This window comes from Lotus japonicus, chromosome 1 (genome assembly GCF_012489685.1).
Source record: "Lotus japonicus ecotype B-129 chromosome 1, LjGifu_v1.2".
Classification (NCBI taxonomy): Eukaryota; Viridiplantae; Streptophyta; class Magnoliopsida; order Fabales; family Fabaceae; genus Lotus; species Lotus japonicus.
Window position 1 is genome coordinate 124,108,030 of NC_080041.1, and position 25,155 is coordinate 124,133,184.

Consider the following 25,155-nt stretch of genomic DNA (forward strand, 5'->3'; position numbering starts at 1 on the left):
GTTTTTTATGACACAGGGTTATTACTTGAATAACATTATGCTTCAACAAGTGACTCTTTTGATACAGGAGGTATGTGAAGGGAAGGGTTAGGTATCTCTAAGAGAACCTTAAGAAGTAAAGGCTTGGTAAAACAAATTTTTGTTACCTTATTGCTCACCAGGATGTAAAATGGCTTTTGTGGAAGTCTGATGGAATTTTTTTTGGTCATTTCTAGGATTTCTGCAAAGGTAGTTGCATGTTGCATGGAAATTGATAATATCACGTACAGAAGGAGAACCGTACTTCTTTACATTTGGAAAATCAGAGGTAGTTAATCCATATATATGTAGATATGCTTCCTGTTTAATGAAAACTTATGAAAGAAGTAGCAACTGCTTCTCATGCTGAACAACTATCAAATGCAAAAGGGCCTCTCTTTTTTAATATTTTCAGTTTGTTTCTTTTTCTCATTAGGGGGACTCACTCCTTGCTGCTCTTCCAATGACAGTTTCTCTTTTATGTTCTTAATTTTCTGATGTTGGAAAGGCTTATATGAGCAAATTGGCATGACAGGTTAGCTATAAGAATCTCTTTGGTTTCTCATGTTGCAATTTTAAAAACATGTATGAAGTCACTTTGTGAAAATTGATCTATCAATATCTAAGACTGGCTAATTTTCAGGTTTTTGGTGCTCTTATCATTGAAAAGCTTCTTTCTGTTCCTACCATGCCCATGTACCAGTGTAAGTTATTATTTACTCAAATTTTGTGAGAATAACATGAAATTTCTGTTTGAGTCAAAGTCACTATTTACTCAAATTTTGCTCTTATTCTACTAATACCATTTTTTATTTCAAGAGTATAGAACATTTGAGCCAAAGTCTATGAGGTCTCATCACCAATTTCTATATGTTTTCTTTTGATTATATCGATGTTGATTCTCACCTCTTCATCATCCTCTCATCCTCTTAAGCATTCAAATTAATTGTTGGAGGTAAAGATGGCTAGGTGGTGAAGCTTTCAGAAGATTACATGCTTTGGGCTCAAAAAATTCTGTTTCAATTCAATGACACCCTCTGTGAGTCCAATTAAAGTCTCCTGTAGAAACAAGGTCTTTTTACTTTTATGAACCTTGTGCATTTCAGTTTTTCTTTTGATCTACTCCATGTCAGAATCATATGTAACAATTACAAGTAGTCTTGTTTACAATAAAAATTCATCTTTGATTGTTTTACCAAATTCATTACATAACGGAACGTAGTCTGCAACCTTTTCTTTGACGTTCATCTTTGATGGTTTCCTTTGCTTGACATAGGCACATAGCTATATATATATATAGGGAGAGTGAGTGGTATGATTAGATTGAAAATGAATTTTTTTATCAGGTATTGGCAACAGTGCTTAAATGATACATATATATATATATATATATGTTGCCATATAAATTTAATTTACAATTAAAAAGTGTTGTCTTATTTACAATTTTATCATATATGATGTCTATAAATATTTGATTTTTTATCCGCAAAAAAAAGTTAGGCTTTAGTGGCGCTTCCAACCGCCACTAAATGACGAAAATAAAAAAGCACTACTCTATATATAGCGGCGGTTGTAACCGACGCCAAATCACAATGTAAAATATAGCGGCGGTTTTAGGCGACGCTATCACAACCGCCACCAAATATTTAGTGTCGCCAAATTTGACGTCGCTTTTTTAGCCGACGCTAAGTGTTTAAAGCGAGATTTAGCGGCGGTTAGAACCGCTGCTAAAGACAAAAATAACCGCCGCTAAAACCCGAATTTTTTGTAGTGAACCATCATTATTGATATGAGTCATATGACAACATCAAAGGCTTTCTAAAGGGTAAAATAGTTCTTAAGCATGATAGTCAATTGTTTAATTAAAGCATTAGGCTGAATACTACTTTTGTGTCAGTTTTATAATTTTTTCCGATGTGATTTGTTGGTTGAATTGGGTTAATATGAGTTGCTGGAGCTGGACACTCATTGGTCATAACATAATGTGTTTTTCAAGGAAGCTCTTAGTGAATGGAGTACATGAATCATGAGGCATTAAAGCCAAGTAAGAGAAGAAAGAACTAAATTCTAAGTTAAACTTTTATATATGTGACCGGGAAATCATTACTAATGTATGGTTTTTGTTAACTGTACAAAACATTATAATGCTTTGTTTAGTGTTCAAATGATGTTTTTTTGTTCATAATTATATATTTTCTTTCCTGGATATGAATAGGTGAGATTTTAAGATGTTTGTTTGAACTTTTTTAGTGCAAAATTGAATGAGAGATAATTATGTAACTGTTGCTACCTCATAACATGACCTTTCTGACCATTTTCCATTTTAGTGAGTACTTGCATATGGTGGCCTTCTATGATGCATGTTTGATGCAGGTGACTTTGGTCCTGCTAGATAGTTGGGGCCCCAAGTTATAAGTGCTTGGAGCTGCTTGCTGATTTACCCTATGGCTTCAACTTAGATATTTGCTCTTTGGGTAAGAAAGGTCTCTTCTATGTTTAAGCTTCATTATGTTCAAACCTTTTACTAACTATTTTCTACTACTTATAATTGTAAAAGGTAGAGAAAAAATTATGACCTTTGTTGTTGGTTGGATTATCTAAATTTGAGAAATGCTTGCTGCAAGGCTATATATAAATTACAAAGCTTCATCCATGTTTTACTTATAACAAGAAGAAAGTCCCTTTTCTATTTTATTTGATGATGTTCTATTATTTGTTGGATAGTAATTTTAACTTTATATTTTCCTTTTCAATTTATATAACCTAAAAATCTGTCATCTCAGAAATGTGGAGACAAGTGCTTGCTTTACTTGAAAAATTCATAGAGAAATTGTGAAAGCCATAATTTTATGTAAATTATATGAACTGATAAGGATTCTTTAATTCCGCTATTTCTCTATTGAGAGTCCCACATTAACTAGAGATGTGACCAAATAGTCATTATAAAGGCTAGAGCAATCCTCATCTTTAAGCTAGCTTTTGATGTTTAGCTGCTACCACTACTAATCCTTCTGTCCCTTTGGCTTTTTTCAGAGGAATATAAAGTTTTGGTTAATTTCAAAGTAAGAGAGAATGAGAGAGGGAACTCAGTTTTTTGGGGGATGTGAAGAGTGAGCAGTGGATGAATGAGAAAATGCATTGACAATCTTTGTTACTTACTCACTACTCAACTGTGTTTGTTTCTATGTTCCTTTCTTCACTCTTTCTCTCTCTTTAATCATTATCATCATCACCATCATATTCTTCTTCTTACCTTCAATCTTCTTGCCTTATTAGATTCTTCTTTCTCTTAGATTTTTTCCAACTCAAGTTATTCCCTTTCTTTTCTCTTCTTTCTTTCTCACTCACTTTGTTTCTAACATCACTTCCTAGAAAGTGGTTTCTCACTTTCTCTAAGTTTGTTTTAACTTTTACCTTAAAATCGATTCTAAGTTACAACTTATAGTTTGTGACTTATCTCAAGATGTTTCTTGTGCATTTTGGCATTGAATGAGCATAAGGTTGCAAGGTGAATTTGGAACCTCTAAATGTGATAACATATTGATTAAGCATGAGTATAGATGTCCACCTTGTGACATATGTATATCATTCCAAAAATAATTTAGCCACTAGATTTGCATTAAAATCTTATAATGGTAGACTGTGACATATCTTTTTTTGTACAATTTTATTGATTGGTAGCGGGACACAACTTCTTTAAAAAGAGTACTTATAAGTTATAATTCTTATGTGCAGGTATATATGAGAATCCACACAAATAAAAATAGTTGTCATCATGGTTGATACACCATAATAAAAAATTTGTGGGATCTTGATACAAAGAGGTGGCTGTGATTTGGATATGCATTACTTTGTGTTTGGCTACGAGGATTGAGTTGAACCTCTTGGCTTGTGGATTATAGACACCTCCTTGATGTGCTTTGTTGTGAATTGGATGTGCTTTGTGGTGAGCTATAGTCTGTGGTTTTCTGTGAACTGTTATGGGATGTAGTGTTATAGGTGTTATGTTCGTTATGCTTTTTATTCTACTCTGTGTTTTCTTTTTTCTTGACCATAAGTTTATATTTTTCTGCACTGTTGGTTTCAATAGTTTTTTTTATTTCAGAGTCAATGTATGAGGAAGAAGTTGATTGAAGAGTTAAGACCAGTAAAGGAATTGAGAGAGGGAGAGAAAAAATCATAGGAATGAAACAAGGAATACAGTGTTGCGAGAATTGTAGATGTCAAGCTCATGAATTGTAAAGGTTGTGCTCTCAACATTCGTCGCTCCCTCAAGTGATTCCTAGGTGACTAGGTGAGTGCTTCTTCAAGGATTGAATTCAATTTGATTTATTCATCTATAATGCAAGTATTGAGGAAGTATGTTATCTTCCTTATTTCAATCAAGAATGTTACCTTCCTGCACAATCTCCTCCGGCTATAATGCCCCCACCCCTGCTATAACTAATGTTGCCAGCCAGGTCCACTTCACACCCAAAACAATTCCCCAACAACCAAAGTGGATATTTTATCCGTGTTTTTTCACTTGCGAACTCTCACCAAACCAAGCTTCTGCAAGTGAGATGGTAAGGTTTAACTATTGTGCTTAAGTTCTTAGCTGTTATATATTGATCTTATTAGACTGTTTTTTGCACTGCAAAACTTGCCGGTATATGTTTATGATTATATTCGCAATGGGGAAGTTTACAAGTGGCTTTTGAGAGGGCCCATTGACAAGGAAGTGGAATGTACCATTCTTGGTGTGCCTAATCGGAATTAGGCGAGGTTTGGTAGGGGTTGGAGGGCCTTCTGTTCGTCACATGGATTGAAGGCAGGGGATGTGTTGACCTTCTTCTTAACCAGTGAAAAGTTTGTTGTTATTGTTTTATTCAACATTAAGCTGTGATAGAATGGCATGTATGTTCTTACTTAACGAACTGGATTGTATTTGTTGTTATCTATTATGTACTGGACAAGTGTTGTTATTTTACTTAGTTTACGATGGCATGTGTTGAACAAGTTGTTGTATCATCTGGTTTGTTATCCACAATTTCCCAATCATGAGTTGTCATATTATATATATGTAAGGAACATTTTGTAGAAGAAAATATCTGGTTGTAATCACCGTGCAAAGCACGGGCTTAGATACTAGTTATTTTACAAATGGATTATTCAGTTGAGTTTTTAAATTGTTATGCTTACATCCACAGCCGCTCTTCACCTCTAATCTCAATGTACGGAAAACTACAGAAATAACGACCATTCAACTAACATACTTGTCTATTCTAAATTTATTGATTATCATTTATAAAAGATGTTCCAATTAATATTGAATTACCAGGCTTTTGGATTTACTATACATAATACATGTATTGGAATTATTGTAATTTAAATTAGCAACTTGACTCACAAGTCAAGTCAGTTAGAGTTTGTTAGTTTGTTAGCAGTTAGTTACAGTTAGTTAATAGTCAGTTAGAGTTTGTTAGAGTTCAGTTAGTTAGTTTTTCTTTATCTTTCACTGATTAGGAACTTGTATAAAAACTGTAATCTTCAAGCATTGAATCTAAGAAGAATCATTCAATCAATTCATTGTTTCTAACATGGTATCATGAGCTTTTAGCTTCCGCTTTCTCTCTTCGTCTCTGATTTTCTCGGGAAAATTCCTTTTCTGTTGGAATTTTCTTGGTGACGGTTACCTATCCTTTTTTTCTTTTCTTCTCAGACATTTTCTCGAACACTTTCTTGGCATTCTCTTAGCTATTGTTTCTACTTTCTCAGAGATTTTCTCAAGCTTTTTCTACTTTCTCAGAGATTTTCTCGAGCACTTTCTCGGCATTCTCTTTGCCATTTCTTCACTTCTCTTCACTGATTCTTCTGCATAAAGCTTTGAAGCTTCTTCTACCTTCAACAATGGCTCCGATTACTCGAGCAAATGTGACAGACTCGACTCATGATTACTACATTCATCCAAACGAGAATCCCTCACTTGTTCTCGTTTCTCCAGTTCTTGATGGGAGCAATTACCATGGCTGGGCTCGTGCAATGGCGATGTCATTGCAGATGAAGAATAAGTTTGGTTTCGCTGATGGTTCGATTGCAAAGCTCTCTGATGATGATCCTATGCTTTCAGCTTGGAAGCGCTGCAATAATCTTGTGCTTTCGTGGATTAATCATTCGGTTTCTCCAGAGATAGCAACTAGCATCATCTGGATTGACACAGCTTCTGGAGCTTGGCAAGATCTGAAAGATCGTTTCTCGCAGGGAGATTCGGTAAGAATTTCTCACCTGCATCATGAATTGTACTCTCTAAATCAAGGTGATTTGTCTATTATTGCTTACTACACCAAGATGAAGATTCTGTGGGATGAACTATGCAATTATCTGCCAATTCCTGTTTGTGTTTCCCCTCATGCGTGCTGTTGTGAGGCTGTGAAAATCTTCAAGCAATATAGGGAAAATGATTGTGTGCTGTGTTTCCTTAGAGGTTTGAATGATAATTTTGCTGCTGCTAGATCTCAGATTTTGTTGATGGAACCTTTGCCAACTTTGTCTAAGATTTTCTCTATGATAATACAACAAGAAAGACACTTAGGCATTGGAGTACTTCCTGAGCCAGCAGCTATGGCAGTTCATACTGGGAATACACAAGGCACATATTCTAATTCCAACAGGGGAAGGTCGAATTCTCAGTATTCTTCAAGTAAATCCAATGTGCAGAGGTTGTGCACACACTGTGGAAGGCAGAATCACACTGTTGAAACATGCTTCCTTAAGCATGGCTATCCTTCCAACTTTCCAAATGGTTATAAGCCAAAGAAGGCTTACATTACAACTTCAGGAGGTGATTCACATTCTTCTTCAGATCAAGATGAACCTCCTTCTTCAAGTCTTGAGCTGACAAGAGAGCAACTTCAAGGTTTACTGGCATTACTTCCTCAATCTAAGCCCACTGCAGTTTCATAAGCCCCCAACCTTAAGCCTATTGCTGCTTCCAACCTTGTCAATAGTCACAATGTTATTGCTAATAACATAGGTATGGTCAATTCTCAATGGATCATGGATTCAGGTGCCACTGATCACATTGCTTCTTCCTTATCTTTCTTTTCTTCTTACTACTCAATCAAACCTGTACCTGTATCTTTGCCTAATGGAGCTCATGCTATTGCAAACCATTTAGGGACAGTATTTCTTTCACCTACCCTGACTTTACATAATGTTCTCTATGTACCTGAATTTTCTGTCAATCTTGTTTCTATACACAAGCTTACCAAAGTATTAAATCACAGATTGATTTTCACTGATTCCTTGTGTTTGATTCAGGACAAGACCACTTTGAAGATGATTGGGAGAGCTGAGATCAAGGATGGGCTATACATCATGGAGCTTCCACCTATTACTAGTTTCAAACCACTTCATACCTTCCATTCTGTAAACATGAGTACTGTTTCCTCTTCTAATAAGTTGCCAAATATATGGCATCATAGGTTAGGCCATCCATCTCAGCCTTGTTATATTTCTTTGCAACAAATGTACCCTGCTATTACTACTTCTCCGTGTAAGAATTGTGATACTTGTCATTTTGCTAAACAAAAAAGATTATCTTTTTCTTTGAGCCATACTATTTCTGGAACTGTTTTGGAATTGTTGCATGTAGATATTTGGGGACCATACAGTGTTGCATCTATTACAGGAGCCAAATATTTCCTCACAATTGTAGATGATAAGTCTAGGTTTACTTGGATAAAATTAATGAAAGCAAAATCAGAGGCTCGGGCTGCATTACAAACTTTTATCCTTTATGCACAGAGACAGTATGGATCTCTTGTTAAAATAGTGAGATCAGATAATGGGGTTGAATTTGCCATGACTGAATTTTATTCACAGCATGGAATTCAACACCAATTATCTTGTGTTGAAACTCCACAACAAAATGGTGTTGTGGAGAGAAAACATCAGCACATCCTGAATATTGCTAGGGCTCTTATGCTGCAATCTAACTTGACCCTTGAATTTTGGTCCTTTGCTGTGATTCATGCAGTATACTTAATGAATCTTTTACCAAGCAAGGTTTTATCTTACTCATCTCCTTTCATCATTTTGCATAACCTGAAACCAGACATTGAACACTTACGGGTTTTTGGTTCTTTATGTTATGCTACTTCCCTTACTGCACATAGAACAAAGTTTCAACCAAGAGCTAGGAAATGCATTGTTCTAGGACAGAAAGAAGGGGTCAAGGGATATCTTTTGTTTGATTTGAACACTAGAGAAGTTTTTCTTTCAAGAAATGTCATTTTTTATGAAAATGTTTTTCCTTTTCAAGCAACTGACACAGTATCACTATCCTCTTTGTTCCCTGTTCCCTCACTCCCTACTGATCTTAGTTCTTCCTCAGATGATTTCACTCCCCCACAGCCAGCTCAACTCGAGCCAGATACTACCATCATTTCTTCACCCTTTTCATCACCCTTGTTACCACAACCACCAGCCTTGAGACATTCCACTAGACAAACACAAAAACCCTCTTATCTCCAAGATTATCATTGTAACATAGCTCATACTTCTTCTCAGGCCTCTTCCTCTTCAGGTGTCTCTTATCCTATTTCATATTACATATCTTATCACACACTCTCACCATCACATAGAAGGTTTGCTTTAGCTGTTTCTCAGGAAGTTGAACCTCATACATATAATCAAGCAGTGAAGCATGAATGTTGGAGAAATGCCATGGATCTTGAAATTACTGCTCTAGAAAATACTCAGACTTGGGTTCTAACTGATTTACCACCTGGGAAACACCCTATTGGTTGCAAATGGGTTTTTAAGATCAAGAGACATGCAGATGGGAGCATTGAAAGGTACAAAGCTCGGTTAGTAGCCAAGGGTTACACTCAACAGCATGGTCTTGATTATTTTGAGACTTTTTCACCAGTTGTTAAGATGACCACGGTGAGATTAGTTCTTGCTATGGCAGCATCACATAACTGGCACTTGCAACAGCTGGATGTTAATAATGCATTTCTGCATGGACATTTAGATGAAGAGGTCTACATGTCTCTTCCACCAGGATATAAGCCAAGTCATTCTGGTCAAGTTTGTAAGTTGGTCAAGTCTCTATATGGGCTAAAGCAGGCTAGCAGACAGTGGAATTCCAAGCTTACATCCTCTTTGATCTCACTTGGTTACACACAATCCAAGTCAGATTATTCCTTGTTTGTTAAGCACACAGCCAACCACCTTACCATCTTGCTTGTCTATGTTGATGATATAGTATTGACTGGAGATGATCTTGAAGAAATACAACATGTCAAACATATTTTGGATCAACAATTCAAGATCAAAGACCTTGGAGCTCTCAAGTTTTTCCTTGGTATTGAAGTAGCAAGATCCAAGGAAGGTTTAGTCTTGTCACAAAGGAAATATGCCCTAGAGCTGATTGATGATGCAGGCCTGTTAGCAAGTCAACCAGTTGCTACTCCAATGACACCAGGAACCAAGTTTTCAGCTAGCTCGGGCCAACCTTGTTCAGACATTCTTGCTTATCGAAGGTTGATTGGTCGGCTACTCTATCTCACAAACACAAGACCTGATCTGTGTTTTGCTGTGAGCACTCTTAGTCAGTTCTTATCTAATCCTATGACAGAGCATCATGATGCTGCACTTAGAGTTCTTCGCTATATCAAACAACATCCTGGTCAGGGCTTATTCTTTTCTTCGACTTCAGCACATAAACTTACAGCGTTTTGTGATTCTGATTGGGCATCATGTGTTGATACTCGAAGGTCAATCACAGGTTTCAACATCTTTTATGGTACTTCCTTAATTAGCTGGAAATCCAAGAAGCAAAGTACTATTTCCAGATCCTCATCTGAAGCTGAATATCGAGCAATAGCATCCACAACCTGTGAAATACAGTGGCTACTTTATCTGATGAAAGATTTACATCATCCTATGTTGTCTCCTGTAGCTCTTAACTGTGATAACTTGTCGGCCATTCATATAGCTCAGAACCCCACATTTCATGAGCGGACTAAGCATATAGAAATTGATTGCCACTTGGTTAGGGAGAAAATTCAACAAGGGATCATCAAACTCATGCCAATTCCAACTACTGCCCAACTTGCAGATCTGCATACTAAAGCACTTCATCCAACGCAGTTCAATCATCTTGTTTCCAAACTAAGTCTTAGAGACATATATGCCTCAGTTTGAGGGAGGGTATTGGAATTATTGTAATTTAAATTAGCAACTTGACTCACAAGTCAAGTCAGTTAGAGTTTGTTAGTTTGTTAGCAGTTAGTTACAGTTAGTTAATAGTCAGTTAGAGTTTGTTAGAGTTCAGTTAGTTAGTTTTTCTTTATCTTTCACTGATTAGGAACTTATATAAAAACTGTAATCTTCAAGCATTGAATCTAAGAAGAATCATTCAATCAATTCATTGTTTCTAACAACATGGGTATCTTCCACGATATTCTTATCCACAACTCGAACCCAATAAGACAAAAAAGAAGAAGAAGAGAGAACTGATTCCGTCATCCTGACATCAATACGTGGAGTACTATAGCTAATATGAAGCAAGCTATTCAACACTGGTTTTTCTCATATTTCAGGTTTTTTACATTTTACCTCACACACTCAATCCCTATTTTCCATTTGCATCACGCCCGTCTTGTACATAGTATACACCAGGTGCTGGTGAAAGCATTTTCTTGGAAGTTATTTATTTCAAGAACCGTGTAAAGATAAATAGAATGTACAATCTCGTCCCCGGAATCATACTTTTTTCTTCAATCACTTTTTCTCGTTAATTATATTTTAGAACAGAAACACGTACCACCATACTCTGTTAGTCTGTTATGAGCATTATGATATGCATAGAGGAGTGTGAAAGCAAATTAGGATAGTCAAAAAATAAAGGAAGGAAAAAATAGAAGATAAGAAGACTATAAACAGAAAATGACGGAAGTTTCTAGTTTCTTTTTTTTAATACATCGGAAAAGAATTAGAAAACAAAAACATCTAAGGTATTCCTAGCGAGTCTTGGAGCATCATCACTAGTTTCTTAAATAAGTTCTCATAAAAAAAATAATATCTTAAAAATAGGATTTCTTTCAAAAAAATTGTTTGATGACCAAAAAATTGGAAACAAACATATCTTTGCCAAAAGTAAATCATAAATTAGGTGAAAGTATATCAATTATCCTTTATAAACTGTTAACTTTATTTTCCAAAAGAAATGTTTACTAAAACGTGCAAATTGTTAAAGTATATACCTTGAATTGGATCGTAGCTTATGATTCTTAAGAATCAAACTCTCAATTTAGGGATTCAAACTAGGGGTGTTTGCGGTCTGGATTAGTTCAGTTTTGAGGGAAAAATTCATCTGATCCAATCATTTCGATTTTGTCATTTCATCATCCAATATTTTTTTTAAAAATCTGATAGAATTTATATCGATTTGGATTGGATTGAATTTTGATTTTTCAAAGACAAACTATCAAAATCAATAAAGAAACTAAAGTTAATTTTAATCCTATAACATCAAATTACAAGCCTAAACAATGAGACTTTGGAATAAAAAAGTAAAGACAATCACCAAAAGTCTCCAAAATATTACCACATTCATTATTCTTGGCTCATTGCCTCTAAAACAATAAGAAGAAAAAGTTTATTCCTACATAGTAGATGACATATTTTTCAAATATATGTTCACTTTTATGCATATTTTTTCAAATTATTACTTGAAACTCTATTTACCCATATATGTTCATAAATAAGTACATGTCATATAATAATTAAATAAACATGTAAATTTATTGGAGTATGTACCAATAAAATTATATATATTTACAAACATTTGATTCGGATTTAATTGATTCGGTTTTGATAATCAAATTCAAAATCCGATCTAATTTAATAAAAAAATTCGGTTTTCTAATTTTAATTTCAACATGATTTTTGAATGAATTTACAAACATACACATAAACCATCTTGTGTTACAGTGGTGCTGTGTAGATTTTTAGTGTGGGGGAATGGGGACGGTCTATTTTGTCTGTGGAGGTCAGAATTGTATTACCAAATCAGACTTTTTGTAGTACAAGCATTGAAGATAGTGACACACTGAAAAATTGATGATGTTGTAGTTTGACACCTAGTCATGCGCCCTTTTTAACTACAAAGATGTCATTGTAAAAAGTGATGCCAAAAAGTGCCTCTAGTTAACTATACATGTTGCAATCATTTATATAGTGCGCATCATCATCTTTTTCTATCTTAAATTTTTGTGCTATGAAATCAACTTATCATTAACTATGGAACTATTTTGCTTTCTAATATTTTCATTGTTCCCCTGAACTGGTGTAATTGGCCCATCAAATCAATCACGTGCAGATCCAAATGGTGAGTGGAAACCCTTTTTTTTCACCTCCAATTTTCACACCGTTCATTTACTTTATGATAACAAGTAACATTGCTAAATGCCAACAACACAGGACCCATGTTTTACAATGGAGTGTACCACTTGTTCTACCAGTACAATCCCAATGGCTCTGTGTGGGGCAACATTGTATGGGCTCACTCAGTTTCAAAGGACCTCATCAATTGGAAAGCACTTGAACCCGCCATTTACCCATCCAAACCATTTGACAAGTACGGGTGCTGGTCCGGGCATTGATCAAGCTTATTTATTATATGGTCTCTCTTGTCATCATCAAGCACTTGCCATACATAAAACACTGAGAGGGGAGCAGAGGGAGCTCATCTTCCTTGCACTTCACAAATTGAAAAGGTTGAAATGTATCTAAGAGTTTTCTCTCCTTGGAAGAATGTATAGCATCAAATGATTTTTTGTTATATGTTTTAACTTCCCTTATAGGTTGACAACTGACTAATCAGTAATTAGTTTTATGGTTCTCTTATCAATTATACTTCCATGTCATATTTTCTTTAAGTTCAATTTTGTTGACAACCCCACAATCTTGCATTAATGAGTAAAAAACACTGTCAAGTTTGGGGTGTGTCAACTTTCGAAAAAAAATGTCCCACTCAAAACACCTCCTTTGCACACTTGCGCATTCCTTTATTTTTTAAAATTATGTTTCAAATTTATTGACTATGTTTCTTCTATCCTCTTCCCATTGTTGAATGTTGTTGATCTTATATTTTTCTCTCTATTTTCACTTATCTTTTGTCTCCGGTTGATCGCTTACAAACCTGACAACTTCGCTCATGTCGTTTTCAATGTAAATCTTAATATTAATCTTTCATTTTTGCAGGTTACAAAGACTTAATTAACTGTGAGACTTACAACTGGTGTAAGAACAAAGGAAACAAGGAAGAGCATGGTAACCATATTACAACTGGCTACCAAATCATTGCTAATTGGCTTAAATAAGTTTTTGGTCCCTAACCTTTACCACATGTTTGGTTTTCGTCCCTCGTCGGAGCAAAGATGAGCTTTAGTCCTTAACATTTGCCAAAAGGTTTGGTTTTCATCCCTCCGGAGCTCTGGGTCAACGTCGGAGCTTCGGTGGCCCATGTGGCATTGCCACATGGGATTAATGAGGCCATGTGTTATTTTTTCAAAAAAAATTGAAAATTAACTCAGTAATTAAAAACCCTTAACTCACTAATTAAAAACCTTAATTATCCGAAACTAATCCATCACCACAATGCACTAATTAACTCCCACTAATGGGTTGTAGTTTATTTCTTCACCATATTTTCTGTTGCTTGCGTTAATTGGGGTGTTCTAATTAAACTCTTCAATAGCAATAAACTACAATATTTCCCCTTCAGCCGCTGGCCTCCTCTCCCTTGGGTCGAATTAGAAGGGGAAATATTGTAGTTTATTGCTATTGAAGAGTTTAATTAGAACACCCCAATTAACGCAAGCAACATAAAATATGGTGAAGAAATAAACTACAACCCATTAGTGGGAGTTAATTAGTGCACTGTGGTGGGAGATTAGTTTAGGTTAATGGGGTTTTTAATTAGTGAGACAGTGAGTTAAGGGTTTTTAATTACTGAGTTAATTTCCTATTTTTTCTTTTTTGAAAAAAAAAAACTGGCCTCCTTAATCTCATGTGGCATTGCCACATGGGCCACCGGAACTCCAGCGTTGACCCATAGCTCCTGAGGGATGAAAACCAAATATTTTGACAAAGGTTAGGGACTAAAGCCCACTTTGGCTCCGGCGAGGGATGAAAACCAAACATATGATAAAAGTTAGGGACCAAAAACTTATTTTAAGTCTTGCTAATTTTGTTGTTGTTGTTGTTGTTAACTCTTAAAAAACTTAATCATGCTTTTTGTACATGTGTTCTGAAACTGTGAAGGCTGCTGCTGGCATAAATGTTTTTAACGTGGGGGATTCGGTTGAGGTTAGAGTACTTAACAGAGAAAAGCTCCAAGGAGGTTGGTATGTAGCCAAAATTGATCAGGAAATAGAACATGGGAGGTACATTGCTCTGTTCCAGCACCTGAGGGAAGAGGGCACTGCCACGCCTCTTAGAGAGGAGGTTGATGCCCAAAACATAAGGCTTCCTCCTCCGCCAGCTCAAGATGCTAAGTTTCAATTTCAAGATCAAGTTGATGCTTTTCACAAAGATGGCTGGTATGGTGGTACGATTTGCCGGGTTCCTACCCGAAACAAGTCTGTTGTTCACATTTGGGCGAATGATAAAGAATTTACGTTTTCCCACTCCAAGTTGAGGCCGCATCACCCCGAACCCGAAGATTGATGGCAAGTATGATTATTGCATCGTTCTTTAGTGTTTCAGTATGCACATGTGGTTCTGATGCTTGATTTTGTTGTTCCAAAATTAGAGATTTCAATGGTAGCTTAATTACTTTTTTCTGTCATGAAAATCGGGGGTGTTGATGTTCTTTTGGCTGTTTGAAAATAGGATGTGTGTTAATTGCTCAATTTTCTATCATGAAATTAGGGGCGTGATTTGAAGTTTTAACGAAATTAAGCTAGTCGAAAAAGTGATGTCAAAGGAAACAAGGGGTACTCAAGAGAGAATGAGGGTGCTAGTCCTCTAGTTCCGTGCTAGGACTTTAAGTTTGCATAGTGAAGCATGTCTCTTTTTCATGGATTCAAATAATTAGGATTTTACGATAGTATTTAGAAATTGCGATTTAGTGATGTATACAAAAATGCATAATGAATTTTGAGTGTTGGTTGTCGAAGGCCAATGTCATCTCATGCCTTAGTCTTAAGGCGGGTGTACACGTCGACCTTTGATTGCATAAGGGTAGACTATAATATTTAATGGCATTATTAGGGCATGGGTGCTTTTACACGGATCTCGCCGTTGTTGAGGGGGTGATAAGGGGGAACTCTTTTATGTCCTACCTTCTATTGGTGCTAAATGGACATTTTGATCCATGCTCGTACGTACCTAGCTCAGTGAGTACACTTGTAGTGTATATTTCCAACCATTCATATATACTGGTATATACTGGTATCTAAAGGAATATATGTGAGTTCTGTTCAACAAAAAAAAAAGGAATATATATGTGAGTTTAATAGTTTATCACTTTATCCAATCATGACTGGGGTAAGGGAAAGCTCTTCATTGCTTTTCCTCGTCTTGGGTGTTGTTAATGTGTATATCTATGATCCATTTATTAGAGGGATGTGTATTGTTCAGTTTATAATATTTTGAATCAATGCTTTGTTCTTGATTTGTGCTTATCTTTATAGGGTGAGTATCTGTCTGTGATGGACTCATTGAGATTTTATATCTTATTATTTTCTCATTTTGTTCAGGAACTCGAACACAAGAGAACTGAGGAGATAGAAGGTTTCTGGAATTCAGCCTCTACCACCTGAATCGTCTCATCTATCCTCTTGGAGCGAAATTTGGTTTCAAACTCTGTTTCACAGTTATATTTTGTGTGCTGAACCTTTAGTGTGGTTATGTAATATAACTTTAATTGTCGCATAAATTTGAATATTGGATTTTATGCTTAAGGCATTATGCTGTAATACACTACCTTATGGTTTGTGTTATTGAGTACTTGATTTGTAAAATTAAATTCCTTTTCTGTGCATATGTGTTGGCCTAAAATATTTGGCCCAAAACATATGAGCTTGCCAAAGAATGAACCAGGAAAGTCAGAAAAATGCTAAATTAAAGGGGTAGCAGAATTCGACAAAGGGATACTGGTAACCGTTGTTATTAACACGGGCATGTTTACCACGTGCGGCATTGACTGAATCAGTTGAAAGAGTGTGTGCCTCTCCCCACGATGGTCGTCCACGTAGCCAGTAAGCAGTTGAAGAACACCACCCTCCCCACTACGCATGGAACTTCCGGGGCAAGCATCAGATCGTGGGGAACCAGACCCACTAACCCGTCCAGTAAGGAAGAAAACCGCCAAGGACACGCGGGACATGGAGCACTATAAATAGAAGAATCTGATTCAGAAAAAGGGTTCCCAACTCAACTCTTAAAAACTCACTAAAAAGCTCACATGTCTGCATCAAAGAGACTCAACGAGCCTAACGTGATCATGGAGGAGTATGTTGCTGAACCAGCCGTTTATGTTTCATGCCTTTAAGCGCTTTAAGCTTGTTATTTTGTTACTTTGTGTTTCTGTCGATTTCTTTTCTGTTGATGTAATTAGAAGTTTTCGACTTATTTGATGTACCTTTCAGTTTGTTTAATGCAATTCGAATTTCAGCACCTTTAAACTTGCATTTTGTTCACTTATTGAGTTTACCCTTGGCACGTGGGTGTCGAGATTTCTAAATTGCACACACAACACTTTGGTAAGACGTTTTCCCAAAAGAGTCCTTAATTCGCAAAATTCTTAATTTCTTAAACCTTTTCCAATCGAATTTGGAGAATGTTTGTTTACTAAATATCATTGTAAACAATATGATACTGTTGATACCAAAATTTTATATATATCATGTGCCAGAACCTTATAATTTCTAGTCGAAATATGGTGCTGGTTTTGGTGTCGAAATTATATGTTGATGGAGCATTGTTCATGGTATTGGTTATCAATTCAACTATTTTTTAATGTGTCCAAGTTGTCTAATTGATTGGTGAAGTTCTCGACTAAAGACAAGGAAAAAGATGGCAACTATCAAAGAAAGTGGAACGTGGTAATCATGGAGGTGGAAATGGTGCAAGGAATTACCAGAAGTATAGCTACGGGAAGTTGATAGAAGTTATTTTATTTAGGCTTAATTCCACTTTGGGCCCCTGATGTTTCATAAATGTGCGATCTGCACCCCCCGTGTATAAAACGTGCGGTCAAGGTCCCTGATGTTTATAAAACGTGCGATTAACGCCCTTCCGTCCAAATCCGTTTGGTTCCTCAGTTGACCAAACGGAAAATGCTGACGTGGCGTTATTTAATTAATTAAAAATTCATTTTTCATATAAAATTATTTCAACATTATTTCAAAGCATAAAAATAAAAATTATTTCAAAGCAAAAATTTATCCAGAAGCTTCTCTACATCTTCAACCTCTAACTCATCTTCTTCAACTTCCCTAATCAAAACAAAAAAACTCAAACCCAGATAGAATCCCCAATCAACACCCAACCAACCTGCAACCTCCTCCCTCTCCCACCCACCTGCTATCACCACCCTTAGCTCACCCCAATCAATCTGCAACCTCAACAAACCCACCCCTACACACCTGCAACCGCCACCCTTAACCCATACCTCACCCCAATCAACACCCAACCAACCTGCAACCTCAACAAACCCACCCCACCCACCTGCAACCGCTACCCAACCAACCAGAGGAGAGAGCGGGATCGAGAAATAGAGGGCGAGATCCAGAGGAGAGAGCGAGATCGAGAGAGAGAGAGCGAGATGCACAGGAGAGAGCGAGATCCAGAGGAGAGAGCGGGATCGAGAGAGAGAGATCCAGAGCGAGATCGAGAGAGAGAGAGAGAGTGAATCTAAGAGATTTGGGGTTGTGGGGTGAGGTTGGGGTGAGGTGAGGTTGAGGTGAGGTTGAGGAAGCCATGGAAGGAGGAAGGAGGAAGGAGGAAGATGAAAGAAGAAGAAAGAAGAAGAAGCGTGAAAAGGGAGAGAGAGGGTCGAGTGAGAGTCTGAGTTCATTTTTTTTATTATTGAATTTTAATATTTTTTTATTTTTGTTAGAAAAATGATTTTTTATGAAATTAAATAAGTGTCACGTCAGCATTCCGTTTGGTCAACAGACGGAACCTAACGGAAGGGCGTTAATCGCACGTTTTAGAAACATCAGGGACCTTGACCGCACGTTTTATACACGGGGGGTACAAATCGCACATTTATGAAACATCAGGGGCCCAAAGTGGAATTAAGCCTTTTATTTATAATTATGCCAAGTGTATGGCTCTAATGTAGGGAGTTATTTTCTAAGATTTAATCTCTACCGTAAGATCTAGTGGCAGTTTCATTTCTTGCTCTATAAATAGCACATTTCATTGTAAAAATATTCAGACTCACACAATTACTCAAAACTCTCCATGGATGCCTCCAAGTCTCATGTGACATATGGCTACAAAGAGACTATGAGTGTGCTGTGATTCTCATCTTTAATTTTCAATGCAATTTCATTTCCTTTACCATTTTGATTTCCTTTTACTTTCTGTTATCCTTTTATCCTTTCAATCTTTACCTATCTATTCTTTTTTCCCTTTTGTTCATACCGTTCTTCACACAAAACCCGACCTTGACATTTAAAACGTCTTCACTAAAGAACCTAGAGAGGACTCTGAATCCGGTCCTTAAATTGCTTTTGGATTCTGTTTGTTTACCAAAAATCGGTGTAAACAGATACATTATTGTTAATTTATTATCGATAAGTATGGTTTTTTTTTAACAGCAAATAAGTATGGTAATCCTAGAAAATTACGGTAAGGGTGTTATTAAGACATTGACATATTCAACGTATGTTCAGCTTCGAATGCCATCTCTTCTTTCTTTCTCTATAGTACATCTTGATCTATTTTGGTGATAGTAAAATATATTGTTTCTCTTTTTAGATGATACCACCATTTAGTGGGGTTTAGAGTTTACAGCTTCGGGTTTAGGGGTTTAAGATTTGAGGGTTTTGGTTTAGGGACTAGGGTTGTTGGTTAATCTAATACCTTTTTAACCTTTGTAAACTGAAAGAGCAAATAACTCACGGTTTAGGAAAATTAAAATAAAAGTTCACCTTGGAATTAATGAGAATGCTATATTCTTTTTCTGTTCAATTTTATTTTTCTTTGTTGTATAGAACGTCCTTGCTACATCCATTGTGAGCAAAATCTGGTAAAGGGGAGTAATCTGCATCCCTTAACGAATTTTTTTAAAATATATATAAAAAATAAAAAGAATTACCGGCTTAATGTAGGTTCAAAATAATTACCAAAGCAGATAAATTTTAGGCTTTTTTGCACGATTGGCCCCCAAATATGGTCATTCTGAGAAAACCGTCCCCTAACTAAAGAATTAGCAAAAACATCCCTGAATTTACACCCGGTTGTAAAAGTGCTCTGCTGTCCAATTCCGTCCAAAATTTAACGGAATATTCCGTTAAAATTTAATTTAAAAATAAGAAAAAAACTTGTAATTTAAAAAAATAATATTTTAATTAAAAGTGAACTTTTATTTATTTTCTAACCCCTCAATAATTTTTTTCCTACCCATAACTCTTCATTTATTATTTTCCTCCCCCAACCAAAGTGCAATTATTAATTTTTTATTCAATACAAAAATTATTATTTTTAAATATAATATTATTAAAAAGGCCACATCATCAAAATGTTAAATTTTGGATGGAAAACTGACGGAAAACCAAAAGTGCAATCGGGTGTAAACTTTAGGGATGTTTTTTTGCTAATTCTTTAGTTGAGGGACGATTTTCACAGAATGGCAAAGTTGAAGGACCAAACATACAAAAAAACCTAAATTTTACATTGAAAAGACACACATGATATGCTTGAAGGTGGTTGGATCACGTGCTAATGGATCCAACTGGAGCCATGCGGATTACATGCGTTGGGAACACGCAAGATTCTCTTCAGGTGTGTAGTCAAAGGTTGGGGAGACAGCAGATCCCGTGACTCCTTTGAATGGGACACAACCAAAAATAAAATGTATGTGATCCGCTCAAGATTGATTCTCCCTCTCCGTTCCAGAAAGTTTGTAGTTTTGGGTATGATTTCAATATCCTCAATAGTTTGTTATTTTAGGATGTCAATGTACATTGTGATCCGCCTAGAATTGGTTGGATGATGTACAAAGTGATACGACTCGGCCTAGTTGGATCATGTATGATTTTAAGACGACGAGTTTCGGTTGGATGGTGTTTGCTGCATAACTATAAATACCACGCACGAAATGCACCACTCACACCTCTCACAAACTCATTTCTTTCACTCCTCACTTGCACTTAAATTATTATCAACACACCCAATTATTTTTCTGGAATTATGAGTTTTTTTGGTAGCAGTAGTATATTATAATGGTAGAAATTTTGAAGCGAGTGAATATACTATGTTTGATGGCGAGAGGAGGCTCATGCAGCTGAAAAGCAAGATGACCATGAATAACTTGAAGGAGAAAATTCATGGCAAGTTGAAGCTTCGACTTAACTAGGTGATATCTCGTGTGACCTTTCGATTATTTATGTCACAAATCCAGCCTAATTTACATGTTTTGAAGATTTGACGACAAAGATGTGGTGTGCATTATCAAGTCGTTAAAGAAACAAACATTTATGAGAAATCTTGAGCTATATGTTGATATTGATCAAGCCGGAAGTTCATCAGTGTTTGTTAGTGTTAGAGTTCCACATTGGCTAGAGATGTGGCAAAGCAATTGCTTATATATGGTTGTACAAACCTTAACTCTTGAGCTAGCTTTTGTGGTTGAGTATAGGTCTCTCAATTTATAATATATATGATATCAGAGCCTATCCTAGATCCATTTGTTGTTTGTTGTGAAGACCTCCCGTATATGAGGCACCTGTTGTTCAGTCCTGGACGTGAGGGGGTGTGTTAGAAGTCTCACATTGGCTAGAGATAGAGCATAAATAGTCTTTATAAGGATTGTGCAAACCTCAGCTCTTGAGCTAGCTTTTGGGTTAAGTTAGGTCTCCTTAATGTTATCAGAGTCAATGATTGTTTGACCATGGGCCTGAGCCCCTATCCTAAATCCATTTGTTGTGGAGACCTCTCATATTTGGGCCACCCATTTCATTCCACGGTCCAGATGTTCTACACTGGGCGTGAGGGGGTGTGTTAGAGTCTCACATTGGCTAGAGATGTGGCCAAGAAATTGCTTAAGCCTTAACTCTTGAGCTAGCTTTTGTGGTTAAGTTAAGCCTCCTTCAGTGTTAATCTCGGTGGCAACACAATTACAAGAGACTTTCGCTGATCTAGGTGTTGATACCAATGTTAACTTTGGTGATGATGTCCATGACGAGAACGATTATAATAAGGATATTAGTAATGCCTATTTCTCAGAAAATGAGGATGAACATGAGGAAGGCCAAAATCCTAATGGGGGGATTCGTCAGACACAGAAGTAGATAGAGATTTTGATGCTAATCTCGAGCCTTGACGGAAGGCGTACTGCTTAACGCATAACCATCAAGTCAAGGTATGTACAAAATGTTTATCTTTTTCGCATATTTAAATATGATTATACTCTTATTGATTTAAGTTATTATATTTAGATTGGACTTCTTCTTCACATTATACTTACATCAATTGGGAACACTTCAAAATATCCAGTTATATAGGTTTTTCAATAATTGTTGCAACAATTTGGCAGGTAATGGAGAGATTTTAAATAGGTTTTATCAATTGTTTTGAAATGCTTACCCAAAAATCAATTGTTTTAAACTAAAGTTAAAATTCGAAATTAAATCCCCAAAAATCAAGCAAGTAAATCAGAGGAATACTTAATATAATGGTGATTTATACGGTTTTATTCATTATTCTCTCTGTCACAAAAAAATATGATTTTGTTCAAATTTCAAATTCGAAGAATATGTTTTAGTTATAATGCAAGATAAGCCAACTCATGTTAATAATTTATGGGAAAATTCTATTTCCTCTGAATGTGATCCTTTGAATTATCCTCTGACTCTCCCCATTGGCCACTGTTGTGGCTTTAAAGCATTCATTAATGCTAACACATTTTTGCTTTTTTATCACTTTCCAAACTAACCATTTGCATCTAAAATTTACTTGTTTTTCTTTTTCACTGTACAGGCACGTACTTATGAATCTTTCAATATTTTAATTATTTATCATCTTCAAATTCAAGCTTTCATTTGAGTCGTGACCCGTGTTAGCCAACTCTTTTGTGTTGTTGGGAGATTTCCTATTACTCTTTGATTCATTGGTTTTTGTTCTTTTTCAAATAATATGAGTCATCATGTATGTGTATACAAAATAATTCACTACAAGAAATTTGTCATATACCAACGGACACTTTTAGTGACAGCAACTAAAAGCGTGGGTATAGGCATTATATACTAACAGACAAATTATCACCGTGACTATAGGTATGATATACCAACAGATGATTGCTACTATAGCTATATCTTCTAGTGACGAAACTTAAACCATGGGTATAGACAGTATATACCAACTGGTAAATTATTAACCGTGGCTATAAGTATGATATACCAACAGATAATTGCTACTGTAGCTATATTTTCTAGTGACGAAACTTAAACCATGGGTATAAACATTATATACCAACGGGCAAATTATTAATCGTAGCTATATGTATGATATAACAACAGATGATTGCTACTGTAGCTATATCTTCTAGTGACGAAACTTAAACCATGAATATAGATATTACATACCAACGGACAAATTATTAACCATGGCTATATGTATGATATACCAATAGATGATTGTTACCATAGCCATATCTTCTAGTGACGAAACTTAAACCATGGGTATAGACATTATATACTAACAAAAATCTTAATTTGTCCCTATAGGCGCTAGTAACATGTTAAAAAGTTGTGGGTATACATTACATATACCTTCAATTGCATACTTCGTTAGTGTACGATATAGTGGTAGAAATGAAATTCGTAGATATAAACCGATTTTGCCTACAGTGAGTCAGTTTTAAAACTGGCTCACCGTGATCCAAAATAGTTCAAATGATTTAGGTGTGTTGGATTTAACACTTTTAATATTTAACGACTCAAATTAATTAATATTAAAATAATTTTTTTTATTAACTAAATATTCTTTTACTTAAACACCCTTCTCCTCACCCCCTTTCTAGCTCCACCGCTCCCCACCCCTTCTTCCTCTCACATCCACCTCCCTGGACGGTGATGCTGTCGAGATCTGGACAGGAAGCAACTTGAGTTTGGTAGAATGAAAACCAACAATAAAGCTATCTTCATCCACACTCTCATCTTCTTCGCCCTCTACTCTATCCTCATCTTGAAACTCGCGTTCACATCTACACCGGTTGAATCAATCGGTTCCCAAGATTTGGGCTTTTCTTCATCTTTTCATTTTGTAACGTATTGTTCAGTTGAAAGAAGAAATGACAAATCCCCCATTGTTGTAACTTCTATTTTTAGGGAAATGAGAGCAAAAGGTTTTTTTATTTGGTGATGAAAATGCACGAATCATACAATATTTTGTGTGGTTTTGTTTTTGTGGGTTTGAAGTAAGAACTCACTTTTCAAGCTAATGCATTTTGGAGCCAAAAGATAGATTTATGTAATTCTAATTACTATGATGCAATTGAATTACAAAAGTGTCATTCCTCAATTTTTTTTTCCATCTTTCTCCTTCTCCTTACATCATCACCATGGTACAACACCACCATCATCACTTGGAGAAATACAAGACAATCACCCACATACTGCACATTGTTTTGCGTCCTCTTATCCAGCCATTGACACATCAACAACATTAGTACCCATGTAAATGCAGAAATAACCTCCAAATCACAGAGAAAGTTAAAATATATGGAATCCATTTTTGCATCAATGGAAGAAAGAAAGGTCCCAATTGTGTAAAGAAAAAAAGTCCTCACAAAATCATCACTAACAACATCCCCAATTGAATCAAGCCTCGCTTCAAGAGAACCCATCGCCACCCTCCTCTTCCCACGCGCTACTCCGTGCAACTCCTCCAATTCAGAGAACGGCTCCTCCTTCGTCAGCACCACGAGGTCCCCCACCAACGGCATGCCCAGAATCAATACAACATCCAGCAAGCTATCGAGATCTCACCGAAACCCACCGCGAAGGCTTGCCGCTCGAAATCCTAGGCCTTTATCACCTCCGTGAGGAAAAGTTTGTTCAGCGTCTGATTCAGAAAATCCGAAAAGCAACAATCAGTGACATGTTGCTGAAGATGGGGTTGGTGGATAAAAATAAGTAGGGGTTGTTTTGGTAAATTAATATATATTTAACAAATGAAATATTTTAATATTAATTAATCTCTATCATTGAAATTTAAAAATATTAAATCCAATGATGTATCACAAAGTAACATCATAATTTGAAAATTCACAAAAAACAAACCCCGCGATCTAGTAAATTGGATGTGCGCTTCAATTCATTTTTCTTTTCTTCCAATTTTTTCTTTCACTATGACCTAAACCTATTGAGATTGTCAGGTTGTCATTCACCACCGCTCGATCTTGTCGTTCACCACAACTCGCGTTCACCATTGCTCGCGTTCATCATCGCTCGCCCCTGCCACTCTTATTCGGCGATTCGTCTACAGCCACTCGCCACTGTCGTTCACCTCCGCTCGTACTTCTCGAGCTTCTTCTGTCCTTCCTCTATGGTTCCTCTTCAGCGATTCTCTGTCATTTGCACCGCTCGCCCCCTTCCATTGCTGTTATTGCTTCGGGGTAAGGGCTGATTAAGTTGTGCTTCCACTGTTGTTGTTGACTTTTACCCTTTTTCATTTCAATTATTCATCTGAAATGTTGTGTCTCTAGGAATCCTTCAATTTAATTGCTTCTTTTACTTTCAATTTTCGTTTTTCATTCTCTTCTATTTGAAAAATTCTCCATGGTGAAGTTCCTCTTGCTTCTGCTACCTGCTGACATTTGCTTTATCTCCACTGTTTTTGAATAATATAGATTTATAAATAAATAAAGGCTTAAAAGCATTTCATGCCCCTGATGTATCATGATTG

The 25,155-nt window shown here is 36.2% G+C and overlaps 1 long non-coding RNA gene across 1 annotated transcript; it reads left to right on the forward strand.

The window, feature by feature from the left end:
• Nucleotides 1-231: 231 nt before the first annotated feature.
• Nucleotides 232-948, forward strand: LOC130732599 (uncharacterized). The gene is made up of 4 exons (XR_009017083.1): nucleotides 232-307; nucleotides 455-553; nucleotides 662-722; nucleotides 838-948. It is a non-coding gene; the product is annotated as an uncharacterized LOC130732599 (long non-coding RNA).
• The last annotated feature ends 24,207 nt before the right edge of the window (nucleotides 949-25,155 follow it).